A 23141-nucleotide genomic window follows, 5' to 3' on the forward strand; every position below is an offset into this window, starting at 1 on the left:
ATTTTACATGCGAAGTCGTCGAGGGGATATCCGATCACAACGCTGTTCTTGTTTCGATCCCATGTTCTATTCCTTCCTCAAAACTAACTTATTCAACATTTCCGGATTTCAGTAGAGCAGACGACGTGGCTATCCTGGATTTATTAAGTGACGCATTTGAACAGTTTCAGCACCTTAGCATATCAGGTGACGTGAATTCTTTAGTAACATTTTTCGAAAACATTGTGAAGGTCTGTATTCAGCGTTTTGTTCCATTAAAAACTGAAAAGCAAAACCACAGTATGCCCTGGATAACAAGGGACATACTGCATCTTTCTCGCCGTGTTGCCAGACTACGCGTTTCCATGCGCAATGGTAACCCTGAACTCTTGCAACAGTTCAGCGACGCTAAAGAACTCCGTGCCAAAGTTCACTCGGGAAAAGATTTTTACTACAGAAATTCCTTGCCGCAATTAATGAAACACAATCCCCACAAATTTTGGGCATCCATATTGCCACACAGCACTAGTCCCAATACCTTCATTATTGATGATAAGCCGGTCTGTGACTCATTAGCTATAGCTACTAATTTCAACACATATTTTCAGTCGGTATTTACAAGAGATAACCTTGAAATGATTACTTTACCTAGCAACTCTCAATGTTCTGTCGAAGATATTTCAATAAGCGTCGAAGGTGTTCTGAACCTCATTCTGAACATAAATGTGAAAAAAGCAGTGGTCCTGATGATATCCCTAATGTATTTCAGCATCGTTACTCTCTTTGGACCAGCCGCTATTTGACTACCATCTTCCAGAAATCGCTATCATCCGCAACCGTCCCCGTAGCCTGGAAGCTTGCAAAAGTTATTCCCCTGTTTAAAGCTGGCAGCATCCAAATCTTGTCCAACTATCGCCCCATTTCGTTAACTTCACACTCATGCAAATTACTAGAACATATCATTCATAAGCACATTACAGAATTTCTTGAAGCTAACAATATCTTGTGCAAATTTCAGCATGGGTTTCGGCGCGGGCTCAGTACCATTTCACAACTTGTAGAACTCACGCACGACATTGCTAGTTCCCTCGACACCGGCTCACAAATCGACGCTTTATTTATCAACCTTTCTAAAGCTTTCGACACCGTTCTCCACAGCAAACTTCTTTGTAAACTTAATCCAATACTCAAAAACCCGTTACTGGTAGACTGGATATCAAGCTTTCTTTCTAATCGTACACAGTATGTTTCTTTCAACTCCTGTTCATCTGAAACTGTTAATGTATCATCCGGTGTACCGCAAGGATCCGTGCTCGGGCCACTGTTGTTCTTATTATACATTAATGATTTGCCAGAAAATATTATTTCTAAAATTCGGTTGTATGCAGACGATTGTGTCATATACAGTTCAATTAACACCCCTGAGGATCACGCGCAACTAAATCAGTCATTCGTGTCATTCTGCTCATGGTGTGAAACATGGCAAATGCAAATAAACTTTCGTAAATCTGTATACATGTCATTCTGTAATCGCACAATACCATCTTCTTACACCTAATCATTCAAAGATAACTCTCTGAATCAAGTGTCCGAGTACAAATATTTAGGTCTTCTTTTTTCTTCTAACTTGTCCTGGTCAAAGCATATTAACACAATATCCAATAATGCAATGCGGAGGCTCGGTTATCTAAAACGTACACTAAGTGTTGCCCCACAAGAAACTAAACTGGTAACATACAAAGCTTTAATTCGTCCACTTTTGGAGTATGGGTCAATAATCTGGAATCCTCATAAACAGTCCGATATCAGTAAGCTGGAATCCGTCCAAAGGAAAGCAGTACGGTTTATTTGCCGACGGTATGACAGACATTTTTCACCTTCATCCACTCTTCCTGCCATAGGCCTTTCCCTCCTTTTGAACCCGCCGCGACAATGAGTGTTTAAAATATTTTCATGGTATTGTTAATTCATCCCGCTTTGCTTCACTGTCTGAGTATTTGCATTTTTCAGCATCTTCATCTACAAGGAGCTACCACCCTTTGAATGTAACACCCATTCACGCGCGCACTGATATGTACAAATTTAGTTTTTTTCCTCGTGTTATCGAACGATGGAATTCTTTACCCGGTGATATACGCTCCCTGGAACCAAACCTATTTTTCAATGTTGTTGCAAATCTGTGATTAGTCTGTTCCATTTCTGTTCTGTATTTTAATGGTGTTCACTTCTGAATATGTTGTCCCTCTCTGCCTTTTTTTTTTCTTCCCCCCCACTCCTGCAATAGCCCCATCGGGGCTGCAGTATATGTAAATAAATAAATAAATAAAAATAAAAAATAAGTACCAACGGTTATCCTGTCTTCGCATTACATGCGCTGCCCAAGCCTATTTGTTCCTCTTGATTTCGAATAGTATATAATTAACCCGTATTTGATCCCTCTCCCAATCTATCCTACAGTTACACCTATAAATTTTCTTTCCATAACTCGCTGCGCAGTCCTTAACATACGTTGAACCCTTTTCGTTACCCTCGACGTTTCTGGCCTATAGGCGTGTACCATATACTTTTCTCTACAAGGATATGGGAAACTGCCATTCGCAAGCTGAGAGAACCTGCCAAATGCGCTCCATCCGATTTTTATTCTTCTAGTTATTTCGCTCTCGTGATTCGGATCTACGGTAACTGCCTGCCCTACGGTTTGGTCGAATACCCTTTTGGAAAGCATTTCATCACAGAAATGTCAAGCACCAGGCCAGCGGATATCTTGTAGCCATGAGAAAAGTGGTGGGTACCCGGCTTCACTCAGGGTCGAACTCCGAGCCTCTCGAAAGCGAGGCGGATGCTCTATTACGAGGCCACATCTTCGGTTAAGAAGGGCCACAAGTTCGTTTTACTATGCGAAGCGGATTTATGGTTGGTCGAAGGCAGACGGAATCACTGGTCCCTCAACGCAACGGTTTGGTCCAAGACCGTTTTCCCTAGCATTTCACCGAGAAAAGCCGAGTGTGAGGTCTGGGGAAACCTTCTACCTATTAGGAAATCGGTGGGTTTCCGGGAGCACTGGGGATCGCACTCAGCACCCCCGGAATGCGCGGCGGAGGCTAAATATTCATCGCGGTTTGCTTTGTTATTCCACAGTAATCCCACCCCTTATGTAACACCCCTTTGCATGGGGGCCTCTAAGGAAATAAAACTTAAAAGAAATGAATTGCACGCAAACTCAGTCAATACAGTTTTAAGGCCTATGGAGTAAATGGAAGAAATAGTGCTGATTTCTTCATGAGTGCCGGTATTCTTGGATGCGTCTCACTGAGGCTCTCATCGGAATATCTTGTTGAAAGGGTAGCTGTAAGGGCCGCGGGCAGAGAAAATAGTCAAGATGATAACTGCTTGCACCTGGTTGCTCAAGGAAGTGAAACCTTTCGTGATACAGTTCGGGAAAATCTAACTACTATACGCTAGTTATTTGTCATGCTTTCGCACTCATCCCCTGAGTTGTGCAAAAGCAGCCAGCATAAGCGGATATTCCTTATTTCTAGCCAGCGTCCGCTTTAGTCAGCTGCGGCTTTAAAAAAGACGAGCACACGCTTACAATCCGAACAGGATGCAGCTATAAAATATGCAGCACAGCTGAGAACAAGCGGCGCAGCAGCGACGTTATATAGAGCAGATTACGGCAGTTGGATCCGCCATTATAAAGCAACAGCAGTTAGGCAACACGTTGAAGTACTCTTGTTGTAACTGATGGAGCAGGCGTACAGTGACGCCCCCTACCGATGTAAAAATGGCACCCAAGATACATTCGTTTAAGAATTTCGACCTAACTTTCCTCTCAACAGTCAGTGACGCAGGACCTGACGCAAGCAAAGCTCACTTCTAGTGTTGTAACAAATGAAGACCTGGCGGAACTCAAAGATACTAATGATAAAGCCATGACGTCCGAACCATGTACATGACATTTTCTCGGCCCCTTAAGAGTATAAAAGGATGCTTCATCTGATGGGAGGGGCACTAACTCTTGGCCAGTAGTCCTAGTGCGCTAAAAAGCTTTCAAATTCTAACAATGATTTTTGCACCATTTGCCCTGGCATTTGCCCTTCTAATGATCCCCTGTAATGTTCGGGCCAGCACAGGTAAGTATTTGCTTGGATGCCCGTAAGTGTTGTTTAACATCTTTCAGTGAAGGGTTTATGAACGTTAACGTCCAAAAGCGACTTCTATGAGGGACTTCGTAGTGAAGGGCTCCGGAAATTTCTACCACCTGAGTTTCTTTAACGTGCACTCACATGACATAGTACACGGGCCTCTGCCCTCACTATAGTACTGGTGGGCCTAATTACATCAATTTCGAGACCGAGGAGGCAAATGTTACAGTACTTCGTGACGATAACTGTAAGGAAAATTGTATTTGCATTACAGTGAGTATACATTTGAAGTTAATAGCACGAAATGCTGGCCCTTTATTCAGTGGACTGCTGCGTGAAATTTTGTTTTTACTTTGCGGGTGTTGCTTTCTCTGAACGTCGCAATTGCAAAGTTGCCCTTCTTGACCACGCTCTGGGGTTTGGAAGAAGGCCGAGGCAGTTCAAAGAAATCTACCGACCGCCACAATGCAACAGGGAGAACATCAACACTCGTTCATGATAGCAGGCTTAATAAAGATTGTTGTGGCGTAGAAAACTTGACCCCCCCCCCTCCCCTTAATAAAAAGGACGAACTGTTTAGTATTGAAAGCAACGGTTATCTTCCATTTCGTTCTTATGAAACGCCTAAGAAGTGCAGTAGGCACAAGAAAGACTGCCGCTGTAGCTTTTTGAATTTTCTGCGCGCTCACTGTCAACGAAGCCACAGTACGTTGAAAGGGCAATTATGAAAGCTCATAGAAAAGCGGAACCGACATGCTCTAACTGTGGCCCTCCCCCAAGTGGTCACGGCCGCTCGTCCTGGAGGAGCTTTGCGCTCCCGTTGTGGTGCTGGAAGGTGCAGAATTCGCGAGGCCATGGTATCTCTGCAGGCATCACAGGTACGTGTAACGGATGTCGGCGTCACCTGCCCACTTTTGCGCCAGAACTCTCCATTATCGTGCGCGTCTTCGCAGTTTGCGTAGTATCTTACGTGCGAAGTGCGGTAGGTATGGAGTGAGCGACAAGCAAATTTGCAATCCGCGCGATCTGGACACTACTCTTTGGCTGTGCTCGGAAGCACGGGAACATTCTCATCCCTCGTGTTAGAGCCCCCTTTTTCCTCCGTAGCATCAACTACTGCTCTTGTGCGACCACATGTCATACCCTCAGCAATGAGCACACGGAAATGGGTGTTTTCTGCAGCTTTCACTCGTTTCTTATTCCTTGTGTCGTCTGCCACAATTCCCGTGTTAGCTGTGACGTAAACCGTAGCCTTTGACATACCCAAACGGGCACCCGCTGCGTTGGCTTAGTGGCAGTCGCATTCCGATGCCGAGGCCGAGGACGCTCGATGACATTCTGCCTTTAGCAACGCCATTCCTGGGACGACGGCACATGAAAACGGCACTGACGTGTGCCGTGTCAATTGAGATTATAAAATCCCACAAGGCCGAACTCATTATGAAGCCGTACACTTCTTTGTCTCTCACAGCCGTTTCGCTGCTTTGAGCAGTTTAACCTCATTTCTCATTCCATACCGTGGCAATCTTATAGGGCAAACAGAAAAAAATGAAGCATTACTAATTACTACATGACGTTTATAGCTTGAGTACCGTTATTCTGCCCAATGCCTACAGAGAAATCTTCCACAACAACACACGGCGCATTGGGAATCGCATGAAGCACGACAGTTCATAGCTTGGAAAGCTGGCTCAAACAATATGCGTGTGCCTGCTCTACACCGTAGTGGTGTCTAAAAGATACATGCGCTGAATCATTCGAGTGTACATAGCGGTTCTCTCAGGGGCGCCTAAACAGAAAAAGCATCTAAGAACAGTTCAGGCGTACGCGTGTTTTTTAAAACCAGCTTCATCATGAAATTAAAGCGCATCCGAACATATTAGTGTTTCTGAAGCCTCAATAGCGACCAGCTAGAAATCTTTCATCACAACTAGGCCTCTAATAGTTAAAAAGTTAACTTAAAATTAGTTAACCAGCGTACTAGTTCGATCGATTCACCGGTTTTCTGGAGTCAGCCAACACTGGTAATACTAAGCTGAAAGATCCATATTATTACATCAAAAAACTATTTTTCAGAATGTCTCTCCTAACACCTGGCATTAAGACGACAGCAAAATGAGTGTTGCCCTTTTACGTAGAAAGTGATAAAATATCAATAAGCAGTGCCAATAGCAGAGACATGATCTATCCGCTTCAATTCACCACGCGTTCACAGCAGGCGTGCAGAGAACTAGCCTCAGAAGAGTTTTGAATGAATGTTATGGAGATTGCGTCAGTAACCTCCTATTTGCTGATGTCTGCCTGACTATGTAACTCAGGGGACGAATGCCGGAGCATGATAACGGACATATATTCTCAGAGCATTAATGTCGATCTTAGAGCTGCTGAAAAGAAAAGCACGTAATGTACAACAGTACTAGGAGGGGAATAACGATTTACGAAAGGACTGCATCTACGACTTAGGGCGAGTAGAGACAGTAGATCATGGCCACGAGAATCACAAATCCAGAAGAAAACAAATAGGATGGCACGATTTTCATTGGTACTATAGGGTAAACAATAGCAGGTTACTTGTATTCCTCAAGCGAAAAACATATCGCATTTGTGGCTTGCCTGTACTCGCCCATTGACCATAAACTTGCAGGCTACAGAAAACGCCGCCGCGGTGGCTCAGTTCAAGGCACTCGTCTACCGAGCCGGAGTACCCGGATACGAACCCGACCGAGGCGGCCGCGTTTCGATGGAGGCGGAACGCAAAGGTGCCCGTGTGGTGTGCGATGTCAGTGCACGTTAATGATCCCCAGGTGGTCGAAAGTATTCCAGAGACCTCCACTACGGCACCTCTTTCTCTTTTTCTTCTATCACTCCCACCTTCCTCCCTTCCCTAACGGCGCGGTTCAGGTGTCCATCGAGATATGTGAGACAGATATTGCGCCTATTTCTTTCCTCAAAAACCAATTTCACCAGTTTACGAAATCTAGGAGAGTGCCTTAGGGCATGGATATCAATATTAGAGGTGCACCCTTCACGGACAGGACTACAACAGAATGTGTTAGACTACAGACGGGGGTTGTTCTCGATCTTATTGAAAAGCAGGGCCATAGCGGGAATTGCTAGGACATGAAATGAGAAGGAAAGAGAGCCGTTGGCTTGTTAGAGCAGTAGAGGAAATTCGGCGAGAGGGCAAGCGTAAGATGCCGCGGCATAGAGTATGGTCGGGGACTGAAATGTACAAAAATATGGCTGTATGTGCCAGTGAACATGTACATGTGCCGTGATATGTGAGACGCTTTTGCCGTGCAATGCGTCTTGCTTTGTCACTGGTGGTTTTCCTGACGTGATCACTACAGAAACTCCGCTTTTGGGCAATGCAGCAACTACTCCTTCGCCCGAAGCTACTACCATAGGTGTGACCGTTCCAGGCAATGCTACCGCAACTCCCTCAGCTGAAAGTACAACCCACGGAGCGACAATCCCGGGAGACACAACAGCAAGTCCTTCGGCTGAAATCACCACGCAAGGAGCGACTAACTTGGGAGATGCAACGACGATTCCTTCAGCTGAAACTGCAACGCAAGGAGCGACAACTCTAGGAGATGCAACCAGAGCTTCTTCCGCTGAAAGCACAACTCAAGGAACGACTATTACAGGAGACACAACGGCAAATCCTTCAGCTGAAATTACCACGCAAGGAACGACTAACCTGGGAGATGCAACGACGATTCCTTCAGCTGAAATTGCGACACAAGGAGCTACGACTCTAGGAGAAGCAACCACAGCGCCTTCAGCTGAAAGCACAACCCAAGGAGCGACTATCCCGGAAGACACAACGGCAACTCATTCGGCTGAAATTATCTCTCAAGGAACAACTAACATGGAAGACGCAACAACGGTTTCTGCAGCTGAAACTACAACACAAGCAACGACTCCAGGAGACGCAGCAACAACTACTTCAGCGGAAACCACAAGCCAAGAATCGACGACGCTGGCAATTTCAACCACGCCATCACTATCTGAAACGATACCTCAAGAAACGGCTACCTCTGGTGAACCTACCACTGCTTCGCCAGCTGAAATTACCACTCGAGCCACAACCCCTTTGGCAGGCACGACCACAGTTACCCCCGCTGTTACTACAACCACGGCGTCACCTTCAACAACGACACCGTCTTGGCAAGGTTCCTGCATCGAGGCGTCTATACCTAACGTCCTGGGATTGAGCGAGGTAAGAAAAAACCAAAACGAACATTTTTTTCTGTTTCTTTCATTTCACTGAATTGTATCTTTCTGTTTTTTCCGCGAAGCAATAACCGGCATAGTAAATATGATCTGTCCTGAGTTTTGCACAGCAGTCCTAAAGTACAGTATACAAAAAGCTGCCTCCTATAGTTGTTTTCTTTAATGAAATTTTTATCCCCCACTTGAGGGCTACAGCGCTAATTAACAGATTCGTGTCGTTAGGCTTGGAGAATATCGCATAGGAATTTCATCTTTTCAGCAGTCTTCTAAGATAGGCGACGGTTCATTGAATCTTCTACAGAAGACACATTAGAACATATGTGATATGATTTCTGCAAATAGTAATTCATTTTCGCTCTCATTTGCACTTTACTGATAGCCATCCGCACCAGCTGTGAAAGCGAATCTCTGAATCAAACGCAGCTTTTTTCCACATTACGTACATACAAATGAGATTTTATTACCCTCATTCATGAGGAGCAACGCCCGAGCGTAGTGTCCGTGCTTTCGTTGATGCGAGGATTTTATGTTTCTTGCATCATACCGCAGTGGTCAAGTGTGCCGCCTAGCTGAGTCACCATTCAGCTTCACTGCTTCATCGATGTATAAGAGCGTCGTGGAAGCGTCATAGCGTTAAAATGTATTCTTCTGGAAACGAAAGCCAACAGTTCTAAACGAAATGAAGTGACCAGAAATATTTGTACAAAGATATGTTTCCGAGTCAAAACTTGACCGGTGTGGCTTCGTAAACCTTACTGCTGGAAGTTTTGAACATTTTGATGAGATGACATTGTTATCTTTCTCAGTTTACATGCCATGAGACCGGAGTGGATCACGCTGATGTTGCATTACATGGTACTGAAGATCTGCCGTCTCTGTAAAACACAGTATCGGATTTGAGGGCGACAAGTAGAGATGTCTTTACTCAGTAACCTATTCAAAACAGTTTGCGAAGACACCGGTCACTTAGCTACTGACTACGGGATAAGCGCGTGCATAATCGCAGTAGGAACAGAACAGGAAACCACGGGTGACACCAGGGCGGCTTCAGATTCGGATGATAAGTGCACGTTGAGAAAAGACACAAGCCGCCCGCTCTGTGATGCCCAGTGAACGGAATGATGTAAGTAGTATGTCGGCTTCGTCGTCCCAATTATGCACATAGCCCATGAGACGCGCACTTTCTACTGTGCAGGGTTCTATAATGTGCACTAAAACGTGCCCACGAAGGTGTTGGAGGTGTTCCATTTTGCCTCCTTTAAAATGGTTCCGCCGCTACAACGTTTACGGCCGCTGTACTAGGGCTATTAATATTTTGCACAGCTGACTGGAAAGATTCTGACTTCTAATGCCATTACCTTTGGGTTAGTGGGGATTAATGGCGCACAAGCATCCAAGACTATCACGCGCCAAGCTCAAACACATCGCCGTTAGAGCACTTGTCTTTTATATTTATTTATTCTTCGCGAACAAGCAACACGGAACTTTTCAGAGCTTTTAGATACAGTTAGTTTTTCGATGGAAGCAAATCAACTGATTTTGAAAGAGCATGTAACTGCTGCTCTGATCATCAAGCTCTTCGTTCTTTACAGTGCCTCGGTGACAACCTCAACCTATGCACTGATGACAAGGTAGGCATGTGGGTGGTTTTTGGTTTTTGAATTATTAGGCAATTGAATATTGCGGTTGAAAGTTTAAAACTGAAGCATGTGCATGCCAGACAAAACTAAAAAAAACTGCCGAATATTTCTCAGCTGCCTACACTGTAGTAAGTTGTATATGCTTATCTTTTTCTAACCAGTGCGTAAATTGGTAACGAAATCTATCCCTTTGCATTTGTTCCACGCAATTTCAAAGCAATCAAGCTTTGATACCTCTGAATTGCATTGACTTTTACGTAACGGCAAGAGGCATATTTATATCCTTATATCAGAAGAGTGTGTTCAACCTCACCGCCAACTTTCAATCTAAGCCACGTTTTTCGTAATTGTGAGAGGCTTCTTTGGGACATGCTATATGGGAACAAAGAAAATAAATTTTTAAACCCTGGCTTCAAAATGCAGAAAAAGGCAGGTAAGCCTTTGACGTACAATGGAGGCATCTGTGAGCGCTTAAAAACATCCGACGTAGTGATTAATCTGCATAAATACATAACCAGTACAACCTGTACTTAAACTGGGGCGCAAAATAAAAAAATAAAATACACCGCAGCGTATGCCAGCTATCCAGGCTATATAGAAAGACGAGCGCCTATTTTCCTGAACAGCCGTTTAGGAGCAATATGGGCTGGACACTTCGCTATAGATAAGGATCCTGACCATAACGTTTAAACCGGTATATATTAATATTTTTCAGCCAGCGTAATATATTTGACGAACTGGGTTTTGCAGATAATTGTGGCATGTGTATCTGGAAACCTTATTTCTAAGCGAGTCACATGATTGGAGTTCTGAGAACTTTTAGACAAGTTTTCTTACATGTGCCTTCATTTTGCAGACGCTACGGGACTTCACGATGTCCCTCGTAAGGGTAAGTGCGTACAAGTTCTAAGAAACGACATATTTTTCCATTTAAAACAAGAACAGTCTTTACATGAACGAACCGTTAAATATACAGTGAATACAAGTGCCTCATGACAGACGGGGCCGCTCTAGAGAAGACAAGCTTCAGGAGATGAGTTCATTTAAATTAAGATAATGACCTGCACAAAAAATGACTGGTCAACAGGACATGTTCAGTAAAACATGATTTTTTGCATGTACTCTCAAGTAATTTGTACACACTAGAGTCTCGAAACTAATTACATAGAATTTTGCCTTGATTTGCCTGCGCAAAATAAAATGTATATCATACTTTTCGCTCAAACTATGAAACAACAAAACTGGAGAGGACAGTTAAGCTCCCCCTCGAGGGTATGATGCAGTAGGGTTAATGAGTTAGTGCTGATATATGCGGAATCCGTTATTCTCGAATTTTCATTCATAGATTCCTAGGAGGCCTCATGCACTCCTAGCGCAGTGGTGCAGCGGTTAAGCGATGCGCCACTGCCCTGGGATGGCAGGTGCCACTACTAGTGGGGTTCCTGCGACCCAGACTGCTCTTCCCGAGCAACGACTCGCTGCAAATCATTAATTTAACTGCCACCCACCACCCTGGGCACTTTCCCCACAATTCGGTGGGCAGCTTATGTTGAGAAGACAAGGTCACGTGACCTTCTCGACCCACGAAGTTTGCTTCTTTTGAGATTTTTCGCTCACAAGGCGGACGACGATGGCGTTAGATTTTCTGCAGACCTGCGGCCTTAACGCCGTTGGGATAAAATAACCTAATTCCGTGATATGACTTCTTGAGCGTCTCAAAACGTATTACAGGTAGCGTTTCTGTCATTGTCTTTACAAGCATTAGTGCAACCTGAAACATGTGCGCATAACCATACAGGCTAGCAAAAAGTCTTCAAATTTTTTCACGAGCTCTGGTTTTCTTTTTTCTGTGGATTCGATTTTATGTTTTGAATGATTCACCACGGTGATCAAACCGTCTTCCAAAAGCAGTTTGCGAACACTGAAAACAAGCCCCTCTTTGTACCAAACTTATATATTCTTGTAGTACTGTATAATATTTTTTTAGGATCATAAGAAAGAAACACAAATTTCTCGCAGTGGGCTGAAGACGGGGGTAAAAAAAAGGTTGGTTCAAAGATACCAGATGAGAAATCATAATTTTAACCAACCGGCCATGGTGGTAAGCTAGATACGTAAACTACGTTGAAATGCACACTCACAAACCGACTCAGCAGAGACCTACGACACTGGTAAAGACAGCACAGATGACAGCAGACTCGGTAGACAGCTTTGAAAGGAAAGTTGTCAAAAGACGGCACACCGGACATTACGCGGTTATAACTGCACCTCCTCTCTAAACGAAGCTTGCACTGCAGAGGTGATCAAACATAAAAAAGAAAGCCAGATGGAAAGGGAGAACATAAGTAAACTGAGAAACACCACATCGGGAGCACAAAATGCGAAGCACATGCGTAGTGGGCTCTCCTTTGCAGTGAAGTGCCGGCAGCGTTCCATATACAAACCGCTTTTGACAAATATAGCTCTTGTTTACATCGCTAGACAATCTCAGCCCTGCCGAACATGACCCCGTAGTTTGTACTACAGCTCACGAAAGTGAGTTGGCATCTTTTAACTGAAAATGTTAGTGCTCTAGTGTTCGAGCGATGAGATGCCTAACTCTCCTGTGAAGAGTAGAAGTAGACAGTGTCCTTTTATATCCACAGAAGATAGAGTACTTTTTAGTGTTTTCATATGTCTGAATATTTTTATGAACGCTTTCTAAACAAAAGATAAATGCGGAAATTCTAGATTCACTGATGCATTAAGAAATAAATACGGCGTTATATTTCAACTGTCCTCTTTCAATAAATGCAGCCCTCATACTTTCCACAGTGATGCCGCACTTGAAACTGAGACTAATTTCACATTTTTCTAGTAGTATATACAAGACAAAAGCAGCTAAAGAAGATCCAGAAGTAATTTTCTACAACAGTCAGAATTAACTATGAGCGCAGGAAGCATTTTGAACGTTCGAATGTGCTACGAGGAGAAAGAAACGGCCACGGTGATCGCCATGCTCGCACATAACCCCACGCGATACTTTAGTTGGCTGAAAATAAATGTATAAAATATCCCGATTGAGCGGCCCGGTGGTCGCTTTTCGCGGCCAAGAGATGTCGTTAGTTGCTATTGGTCGTTTACTCATTTCACCATTTTTCTTACTCATTTCGACCTTTTCCAGTGCACAACACAAGGCATCTTCAGGAACCTGAGCCCACTCAATGCAATGAGGAGCCTGCAGACCTTACTTGTTACCATCACGTACAAGATTTCTCCCGTCAGTAAGTCACATTTCGTCAACGTTGAAAAGGGAAGCAATATAAGGTGTGGCTTCCTTACGTTTCAGATTAGGCTTCAGGCTGTTGTTGGTCTGAGATTATAATTATCTCCCCACTGATGCTTTAGATTTCAGTGTTTCCATGAAAATCTTGCAGAGTCATTTTTACAGCGAACCAGATGTCTGTTCTCAATTCTTTGTTCGACATTACTTGTATCATTGCTTGCATGTCGGTATTATCATACATTCCCCGCTTATTTGGCCCAGATAAATGGTTTCATAATGGTTAAAGGAATAAAATATATACGGGATAGAGGGCTTAAAAAAGTTGATGCTCTCTATGGCTTGAATTTATTTTGCCCACGCTGTATGCAGGAGAGAAGGTGCAGCTGCCAAGATTAAAGCCTATATTTCTGGGACAGTGCTTACAAGCTAAACCGACATGGTGAAAAACAGAGGTGACAGCATCCAATCGGTTGCTGAAGGTTTTCAGTTTGTGTGGCCACATCCAGAAATAAGGCATCGTGTGCAAGAGTATACAAAGCATGCTATGCTGTGTATGAAAAAGAAAGGACTCTCTATGATAGGCTGGCATGCAATGTTATTGAAAGCGCAAAACATTTTCAGTGCCATGCCAGCTATGCGCACGAGGCCCAGTTTTGCTAATGCCTAGATACTGAATGCAGGTTAATCGAGTGGGTAAATGCAGTACGAGAGCCAAGATGTACTATCACCGCCATATCTAATGAGAACAAGAAAGCTGGAATGCGAAACGCTAATCGGTACCTCACCTTGCCAAGGGAAGTTATTAGTGCAGCTCTCTATTTAAACTTCTAAGGCACAAATACCGCCTCTAAGTAAAGCTAATGAAGACCAGCTGCATCCTTTTCCTGCAGTTTATTATACTGCATTTCCCAGTTTGAGATACCTTTGGTCATATGCGCCCTATCGGCTGGCATAATCTGAAGCTGCAGGTTGTTTCAGGAAATAAAGTGTCAAGAGCGAAAAAAAAATTACCGACGATTACGTTACTTCCTAATGCGAAATTTGAGCGCAGCAAATAAGCTGTTTCACCTTTTCGATAGATTGAGGCAAAGAAATCGAGCAACACATGTATGCGCTATCACAGAGTTTTTTTTTTATTTTTCACACGTATTCCTTTAACAAAGATTCCACTAACAGTTCTTGACAGTCACGAAGGAAGCTTTGTGGTCGGAGAAATAGACTGATATATGTTCGACTTGGCACACCAATGCTTGATTCTCAAAGACGAGATCTATACAAGTGCCTCGCGAGGTTGTCACAGCTGTGGGACGCGTTACGAGCGAGAGGAACGGGATGTTCTCCCGCATAAGTGTTAGGAAATTGCTGTTTGTCTTTATGTCAACATTAAAGTCCCCCACTACTAACATCGGTGTGGATCGATGGACGGTTAATGCGAGTTGCAGGAAGTGCACGACGTCTTTCGTGAGTGCGGTAGGGGCGAAGTAGGCAGCTACTACCAGCAAGCCGTTGGGCAACTTTGCGGCGCACAGTTCGCCAACTTCATGTGACGTGCCAAACATTTCGACTGGTATTGCAGAGAGACCTGTGCGCAAGTAGATAGCGACTCCCGCCGCTCTGTTGTGGTCTCTGCGAGCACCACAGCAGTATAGGAAATCTATGATTTGGAGAGGCTCTTCGGGATCCATCCAGGTTTCAGCAAAGCAAAGTACAGAGGAATGGCGCAGAATGTGATCGTGGTGTACGTCCTTGGCATGTGCGGCAAGGGAGCGTACGTTAAGAATGTGGTTGTGAATGATGAATCAAGTGCTGCCAGCGAATGACGCGTCCATTGGCTGTCTGCGTGTGTTACTTATGTGTGGTTAACATGTTAAGCTTCGCCTGTAAGAGTGGAACGCGACAGCGTCTTGCAACGCTGCCAGGGAGTCCAGAGAACGCCATCGCCAATTCGGCTGTACGCCTTGCTGGACGGTAAATTTATTTTTTGAGGAAAGGAAATATATCTCTCTCGCATATCTGGGTGGACACCTGCACCTCGCCGTAAGGGAAAGGGGGAAGATGGGAGTGAACGAAGACGCCGTATTAGCTAGACGCGCCTTTGTTCATTCCAAACCATTCAGCTGGCATTACGGAGTGGCTAGCGTGCTCGTATCGCACTCCGGAGACCCTGGTTCGATTCCCCAACTCGGCCAATTTCGTTCTCGGTTTTATTGATTTATGCGGTCTAACTAGAAAGGTTAATTAGGCTATTTCATATTTATATTATTGTATTTCTATCCATCGTGTTCTGTCATTAACCTGTCAATTGTTGGAAAGTCTAGGATGTTCGACACAACGTATATGAAACGAGCAACGTCTTACTGAGTGGGGAAGTGCGTGGTGGTGGAGGGAACGCGGCTTCGTACTTATTTGTTTTTTTCCAGCAGCGTCTCCTTCCGCGGACGCTGTTGTCGCTGCGGCGCGCGTCTTTCTTTTCTTTTCTTCTGACATCTTCATTCTCCTCTATATTAATTAGGCTAATTGATTAATTAAGCAATTAACTAAACTCAGTACAACTTAGTTGCAGCATCACTATACGATCCCTTTGATTGGTTGCATTGTTACTAGCCAAAGTACAATTGGCCCCATTTGAAATTCGCGCACTGTGACGTCACGAGCATTTCGACCAATTGAAAAGCGTGACATTGGGGGCGGTGCTGGTTACGAGGCCGACGCCGACGCCGACGCCGACGCGAAACCCAGGAACGGACGCCAAAGAGCTGCGCTCTAAAACAGAAACAATACTTCGCTTCTGCACTTTCGACTACTGATCAGCAAAAAAGAGAGCGGACCACAGAATTTGTGTGCTTTCACCAGTGAAGGTATCCGCTTTAGTGATGTAATGCAAATGACACATCCATCCTCTCATTCATAGCCATGGCCTTTGATACACTTTCTATGTACTCTTGTAGCCTATGATCCGTTTACCACTTCATATCTTTAAGAAATAACATTCAGTTTTACTTGAAGTTGCCGACGCATTGGAAATCAGGGGCACAAGTACAAAATGCGTCAAAAAGCAGAATGCACCGCGTGCAATCGTGTTCCTTCGCTGCAAGCGTGTTATTTCCTGTTATGGTTTCATTATGTACTCACTTGCGGAGCAAATTTCGCCCAGTAAACCTACGAGATCTGAAAAATATCAGAGCCTGTAGATAATTTCAAACTGAGGAACATTTGCTCATATTGTATAACTTCTGACACTGACGGCAAACAAGGGAAGGGGAATGAGGGGCTCGTTATAAATATTAGAGAAGCCAACAGCCACAGAAACCAAGGAGCACAGGGATTTTTTTAATTTATTTATTTTTTGTGCTATTGATCAAGTAAGAATATTACGGAATATGTTGTCGCTTAAAACTAATTGATTAGAAAAGCAGAAGAAAAAACAACCACATGCCGCCGGTGGGATCCGAACCCACGGGATCCGGTGGGATCCGAACCCAAAAATAAATAAATTAAAAAAATCCCCTGTGCTCCTTGGTTTCTGTGGCTGTTGGCTTCTCTATTATTACACTGACAACAGTTCAAGTACCAAGCTGCAGCGACTTGAGGTTCGGGCGTTTTTTTAATAATTCTTCTTTGATTGCAGTTGATCAGTACTTCCCACCTCTCCAAACTATAGGCGCTACAACATAGCCAAATTAGGAGGGGGTTAATTTGGCAAGGACAAGCTCAGTTGACTAGAAAATCAAAGGAATGACAGCGGCATCTCGGCGAATTAAAAACTTCTCGAAATCGGTAAAGGTGGAATGCATCTGAATACCTATACAAATATGGACCTTGTCATCATTACGTGGCTGCATCTTCTCGAGATTCTTGCAACTAAAAAATAAAATTGCGCCCCTCCTCATTCTGTTTTCTAAACGCAGCTCTTTTTTGAACGACAAATATTTATCAAAGGCATAATTGTGCAAAAGGTTTATTCGTATACCGGCTTTAAAATACAGCTTGGCATTATTTCAAAAATATATAATTAATTTCGGGGAATTCCCCTCATCTCATTCCATTCGGTCGTTGAGGCCTCATATTCTTTATCAACTATGGTACTCTTGTATCTCCTATCTGTAGTTAGTGTAATACGGTCAGTGTGAGATACAGCGTTTCGTCCCCGAACTTTGGTCCCCGAGATATTGATTTGTAACTACTTGGTAGCGTTTTCGTTGATGCTGATGCCATATACTGCTCTCATGTACGGATATTGAAGTCAGCACAAAGAGCCAGCGTCCATGCTGTCTGACGTCATAATAGGATACATGCCTGAGACATGTATAGCCAGCGGCCTATATTTTATGAAAAGGCCTAAGAATGACGGCGCGAAACTTCTACAAAGGCTTCCCAAGAAATGAACACATTTCGTCGGGTGCGGTTCGTAGATCATATCCGGACTAGAGGGCAACTCTTGCTAGCTCTATAATGTTGTGATATATGCGAAAAACCCGTGAACGAGAAAAATGCCCCCATCTGTGGAAATATGATAAGCAGAAATACAAAAAAAAAAACAAAGTACCCTCTAACTTGAAGGTTTGAAAATAAAAAAAAAGTACAAGTTTGTTGCCGTCATTTCAGTGGGCCGAGCTCTGGACACTTTCATAGCACCCCTTAGTTTCGGAAGCAGCAGCATCAGGGATAACATGTGCCGTGGAGCGATCAAGATTGGCTTCCCGAACAGCCGAGGAAAGGTAAGCAAAGCTACGCACGTGTTTTGTATACACTTTTCTCATTTCTATCACTGCGACAGCCCAACATAGATAAATTTCAAGACATAAGGATTACAAGCAAAAGTTTTGACTTTCAGGAGCTAGCTGTCTTAGCCGACGTCCGCCGGTTTGGCGTAGTTGTCTGGGCCCCGTCCCTATTCCGTCCTTACCCCTAAGCTGTGCGGGACCAGGCAAGCAATGAATCGATTGGAATATCACGAAAAGGGAGGAGTCAGGAGGAGATCAGGGGAAGGGGGTGAAAGTAACAGCAGGGGAAAGTGCCCAGCCGATGGGACACATTATGACGTACAGGGAAAACGGTTGTGTGCGCACAGGTTTTTGAGAGAGGCGGAATTCACTCACATGGGGTGGAGTTGTTCCGTGGCGTCACGCATAATCAACACTTGCGCAAGGAGTAGCTCTACGCTGCGGAACGCCGCACGCCAGCAGATTGCTAGAGCTGCTGAAGTGCAGTGGGTTAAACAGAGGAAGAACGCTTTCGGAAAGCTGCCTCGCAGAGCCGACTGGAGGACATCCTGAAGCTCGTGTCCAGGTATACCTTACACCGCAGAGTACTTATTATACTCGTATCAAAACATAAACTCAGTTTTCACGCCGCCCTATGTGTCGTCCTCATTATGCTGTAGAGTTCTCCATCTTTCCTTATTGTAGATGCCGACCTCGAGGGAGCGCAAAGGAATGTAATTGGTTTCCAAAAAAAAAAACAACGAGAATGGGCATAAATTGGAAGTAAACCTGAATGTGGCGCTTTATTTAATAGGTTCTCAAGAAAGACAGAATCTTATGTCAATCAGACTAGGTCCACTATTGCATATAGCAGCTTCTTGTCCGCGTTATCAAAAAGCGCGTGTGATGAATTGAATAATACCACAATTCGAGGTAGTAGCACATTACAACAAAGTGTAATGTGCTACTATTTCATGGCGCAACAAATTGGGACTGATTGCTACAGCAACTGAGTAAGTGGCAGCCTTTCCAGAAGGAAGCTTCTTCCTAAGCGCTAAGGCTCAGTGACTGCTCATGAGTGATACTCTATTCCTATGAGATGTCTCTACCAGCCTACCTATCAGAGCCTGTATTAATGGTATAGATAAGCCAGCGATTTCCACACCAGTGACACGTCTGTACACTACCGGCTGGTGTCGAAGAAAATAGCCTTTGTACGGAGTCGTCCAATATTATGACCACAGGATCAAGATGCAAACTTAAATCGCAACTGCGCAGTCTAGCACAAGGGATCACGGGCACAAAGCTCCACTTCTTGTAATTGGCTGACGCGCTGCCGGGACCAACTCTTACCTCGCGAGTGCCTAACATATGGCACATATGTGCAAGCATTTGATTTAAATGGCCCTCTACATTGAGTATACCACTCATCGGGTCAAAATCCATCAAACACAATCACGGTGAATCGTTGACTGTCCTTTAAGAAACATTGACTTACGTGCAGTGACTCTTTGCGCCCACGTGTGTGACCTACGTACATCGTCGTGTGATCTTCTCTCCACGCGTATGTTCCCTCCGTCAGAGGGTGTAAAGAATCTGCTGTATATCAGTCCTTCCTCCTGCTTTCCCTACGTTTCCTTGTGGGCAGACAGAAGCACTCCACGAATATGTTCCTCGGCGAAATATCCGCGCTTTTACAAGCAGTACCGCTGCGAACAAGAAGTTATTCGCTCCATATAGTTTCTCCTGCAAATTATGAATAGTCTGAAAGTGTCGATTTTCTGTTTTTACAGGGTATACTTACTTAAAGGCCCAAAAAAGTTGGCTGAGCTTTTTTCAGCTTCACAAAGAGTATATCACATCTTCTTCCCTAACGGGCTCTTGCTATGATCATTATCCGAAAAATATTGTTCGCACTAGCCAGATAAATTACAGTGAAAATTATGCTTCTCCTTGGACAGCGGTGCCCAGCGTGTGTTTAACCGAGTGACTCATATATAGCTGCATTACAAGTATGCTCATCATTTATGTCGCACACAGTAATGCAGTCCTTACCTTCGGCTGACATGAGAGTCGTCCGTTTATTTTAAAATTGGATTTTATACACCCCATCACGTTGCACGTTTCCCACATATCTGAGTGCCTGCTCATCCCGTGCGCACAAATTCCCAACTTCTGCGCCTAGCTTTTTATTCCGAGCAAGCATCTGACTGGAACAGGAACAGCAAGTTTCAACCATAACGTGCCCATCAAGATGTTATAAGGCAATAATAGCACGATTAATTTGATAAAAAAGAACAGTGTATTATCATATGTGTAACCTCAGCCCGTGAGCATGACCCCTGAATAGGGGTATTTAAAGAGAAAGGTCTGAACTACACTGTGTCTGTGGAAGGGGCTAAATAAACTAGAGTGCGTTTGGCTTCAAGCCCGCTATACGCATGATAATATTAAATATTTTTTACTGTACGGTGTTGCTGTTACCATGAAACGCCAGGTACGATCTGTAGCTGGCGAACACTGGTGACGCCACCCTGCTACAATTTAAATTAGAAAATCCTTTAAGGGGAGATGCGCGTCAAAAAAGTGAGTTTGTCGCGACATTTTTCAGTTTTCGGTTTTTTACGGCAAAATTATCTCTGGGCATTCAGCTAGAATCCCCCAAAAAATCAAGGCAAAATTCGAACACGAAGTTAATAAAAAATCCATCGTATTGAGCGGTGTTGCTGTTACCATGAAACGCCAGGTACGATTTGTAGCTGGCGAACACTCGTGACGCCACCCTGCTACAATTTAAATAAGAAAATCCTTTCAGTGTGACAAGGGAGGACAAACAATGCAAAGCTTTCCAAAACAGTGAAGTTATATGGGAAATTAGTTTTCAGAGATCTCATTAAGGTGAAGTTCGCTAACATAATCACAGATGAAGCAGAAGTAATCTGCTTGAATCAATATAAGAATTACGTATCACAAAAAAAAGCGCTAGGAGGTTCTTTACGCGATCGTACTACGACGCCGTAGAAAGAATGTCTCACTACATTTGTTCCATGTTGGCTCACATTCTAAAGTTTGTTTTAATCTAACAGGACGGTCAAAGACCGGTTTATATATTTGTAATCATGTAAATTCACATTCCCACTTATAGTGCTGTGCACGAGCAGCACAATGGGTTTTATTGGTACGAAGTAATCTTATTATCTTCTTCAGTGCCTCGGAAACACATTCAAGCTTTGCAACAATGGAACAGTTGTCGACGTGAGTACAGAAAAATTCTTGGTCCTATTGTTAATGAGGATATGGAGAGTGTACGTTTATATTAGTGGTGCCACAAATGTGAAAAAGAAATAGCGAATGGGAACCAGGTTACGTGCTGTTTGGGCAGTTTTTCTGAATACAGTTCACAAGATTCATTCAGAGCAGGGAAAATAGTGCCAGCTTCACAACCTGAACGGCTGGTTCTGAGGTATAAATTTATTTCAGCAAGAAAAGCGCAGGAGTGACATTGAAAAATGTATAAACAGTCATTGGCTTCTTTATAGGTTTATATTAGGATAGTATTTAATACTGCGAAAAACGAGAGGCTAACTTATGCGGATAATTACGTCGTGCGCAACTGTTTTCCGTGCTTCGCGTTACACATAACCGGTGCGCAATAAAAGAATAACGCTATTGTTCTAGGTCTGCTACAAGAATCAGCGTGCTTATAGTTGTCAGCACTAGCGCCATATAAAATGAGTTTTCAAGAATTCATAACTTGTAAACCATTCGCTTTAATGCCCACAGTGCACATCGTGGTGCTCATAAAGTATTCGCTAGTGTGGGCGTGGCTCGGACTAGGTATCAACATTTTAGATTTTATGCCTATTTAAAACTACAGTAGAAGATTTTTAAACACCCTTTCGAACATAGTACTAGACATTTTCGACGATGCTCTTGCAGGATTGGGTTACAATATGATCGTTCTAGACATGTAACAAAGGAAAGCAAAAGAAATCATCCACAGAAAGGAAGTACACCAACAGAAATTCGAAAACAGGAATGTCAGTAGTCACCGACGGAAAAGCACATTTTGTGATGATATGCAACAAAATGTGTGTACAATACGAAAATAACATTTGTGAATATGTGGCACGTTTAATTCCGGTGTATATTGGTTTAAGTAAAAAATCATGACAAGTTGCAATAAAACTCGGAGATTGCTACTAGCAACATCCTCGGAAACGTATTCCATTCCCTGACGGCTTGCGGAAAAAATAACAAAGGCGCCACAATCAAAATTATATTCTACCAAATATTGCGAATATTTCGTTTTGGCATTTGATTTACGTCAGGAAACTAGGCCAAAAAATTGGAAAATTTAAAAATTGGCTCTTGAGGAAAGGAAATGGCAGAGTATCTATCTAACATCTCTGTGGACCCCTGAACCGCGCCATGAGGATGTGAAGCAGCTGTGAAAGAAGAAATAAGGACTGAGGTGCCCTAGTGCCGAGCTTCGGATTCAATTCCATTACCTGGGGATCTTTAACGTGCACTGTCATCGCACAGCCCACGGGCGCCTTTTACGTTCTGCCTCCATCGATAGGCGGCCACCACTGTCGTGTTCCAACCCGGGTAGTCCGGCTAAGTAGACGAGCGCCTCAACCACTAAGCCGCCATGGCGGGTACTCAGTAAAGCGCCTAATCTATTTTACGCGCCAGCGTATACAGCTCGGTCATTCAAAAAGCCGTCAGCGTCGTAGCAATTCTCAGCGCCGCGCCTCGGAAAAAACGTATCATGCCAACCGCTAGCCGCAGAATGTTCCGTAAGGTATCAAACGATTCAAATTTTCGTGTAGCATAAACTTACAAGTTAGATCCTAGCTCGCGGCAGGGATTGGAAACGGCGTCCTATAATCGGGGGAACCGGTCATCTATAAGGGGGGCTACGTATCGCGCGCGGTTAGCGTGTCCACCAAGACAAGTGAAACTGTTACTGCGTCAGTTACTGCGTCAGAAACCGTTACTGCGTCGCCTAAAAAAAGTAATTTTAGATTTGTGCAACGGGCAGGGCGTTCCGTGGACTCCCTGGCAGCGCTGCAAGGCGCTCTCAAAACCACCGCTAACCAGATAGCTCGCATGATCAGCCGCATTACCAAGCATCGCCAAGGAATGCGAGAAGAAACTTTTCTGC

This window comes from Amblyomma mixtum, chromosome 4, assembly GCF_055824585.1.
Source record: "Amblyomma mixtum isolate Tamu chromosome 4, ASM5582458v1, whole genome shotgun sequence".
NCBI lineage: Eukaryota > Metazoa > Arthropoda > Arachnida > Ixodida > Ixodidae > Amblyomma > Amblyomma mixtum.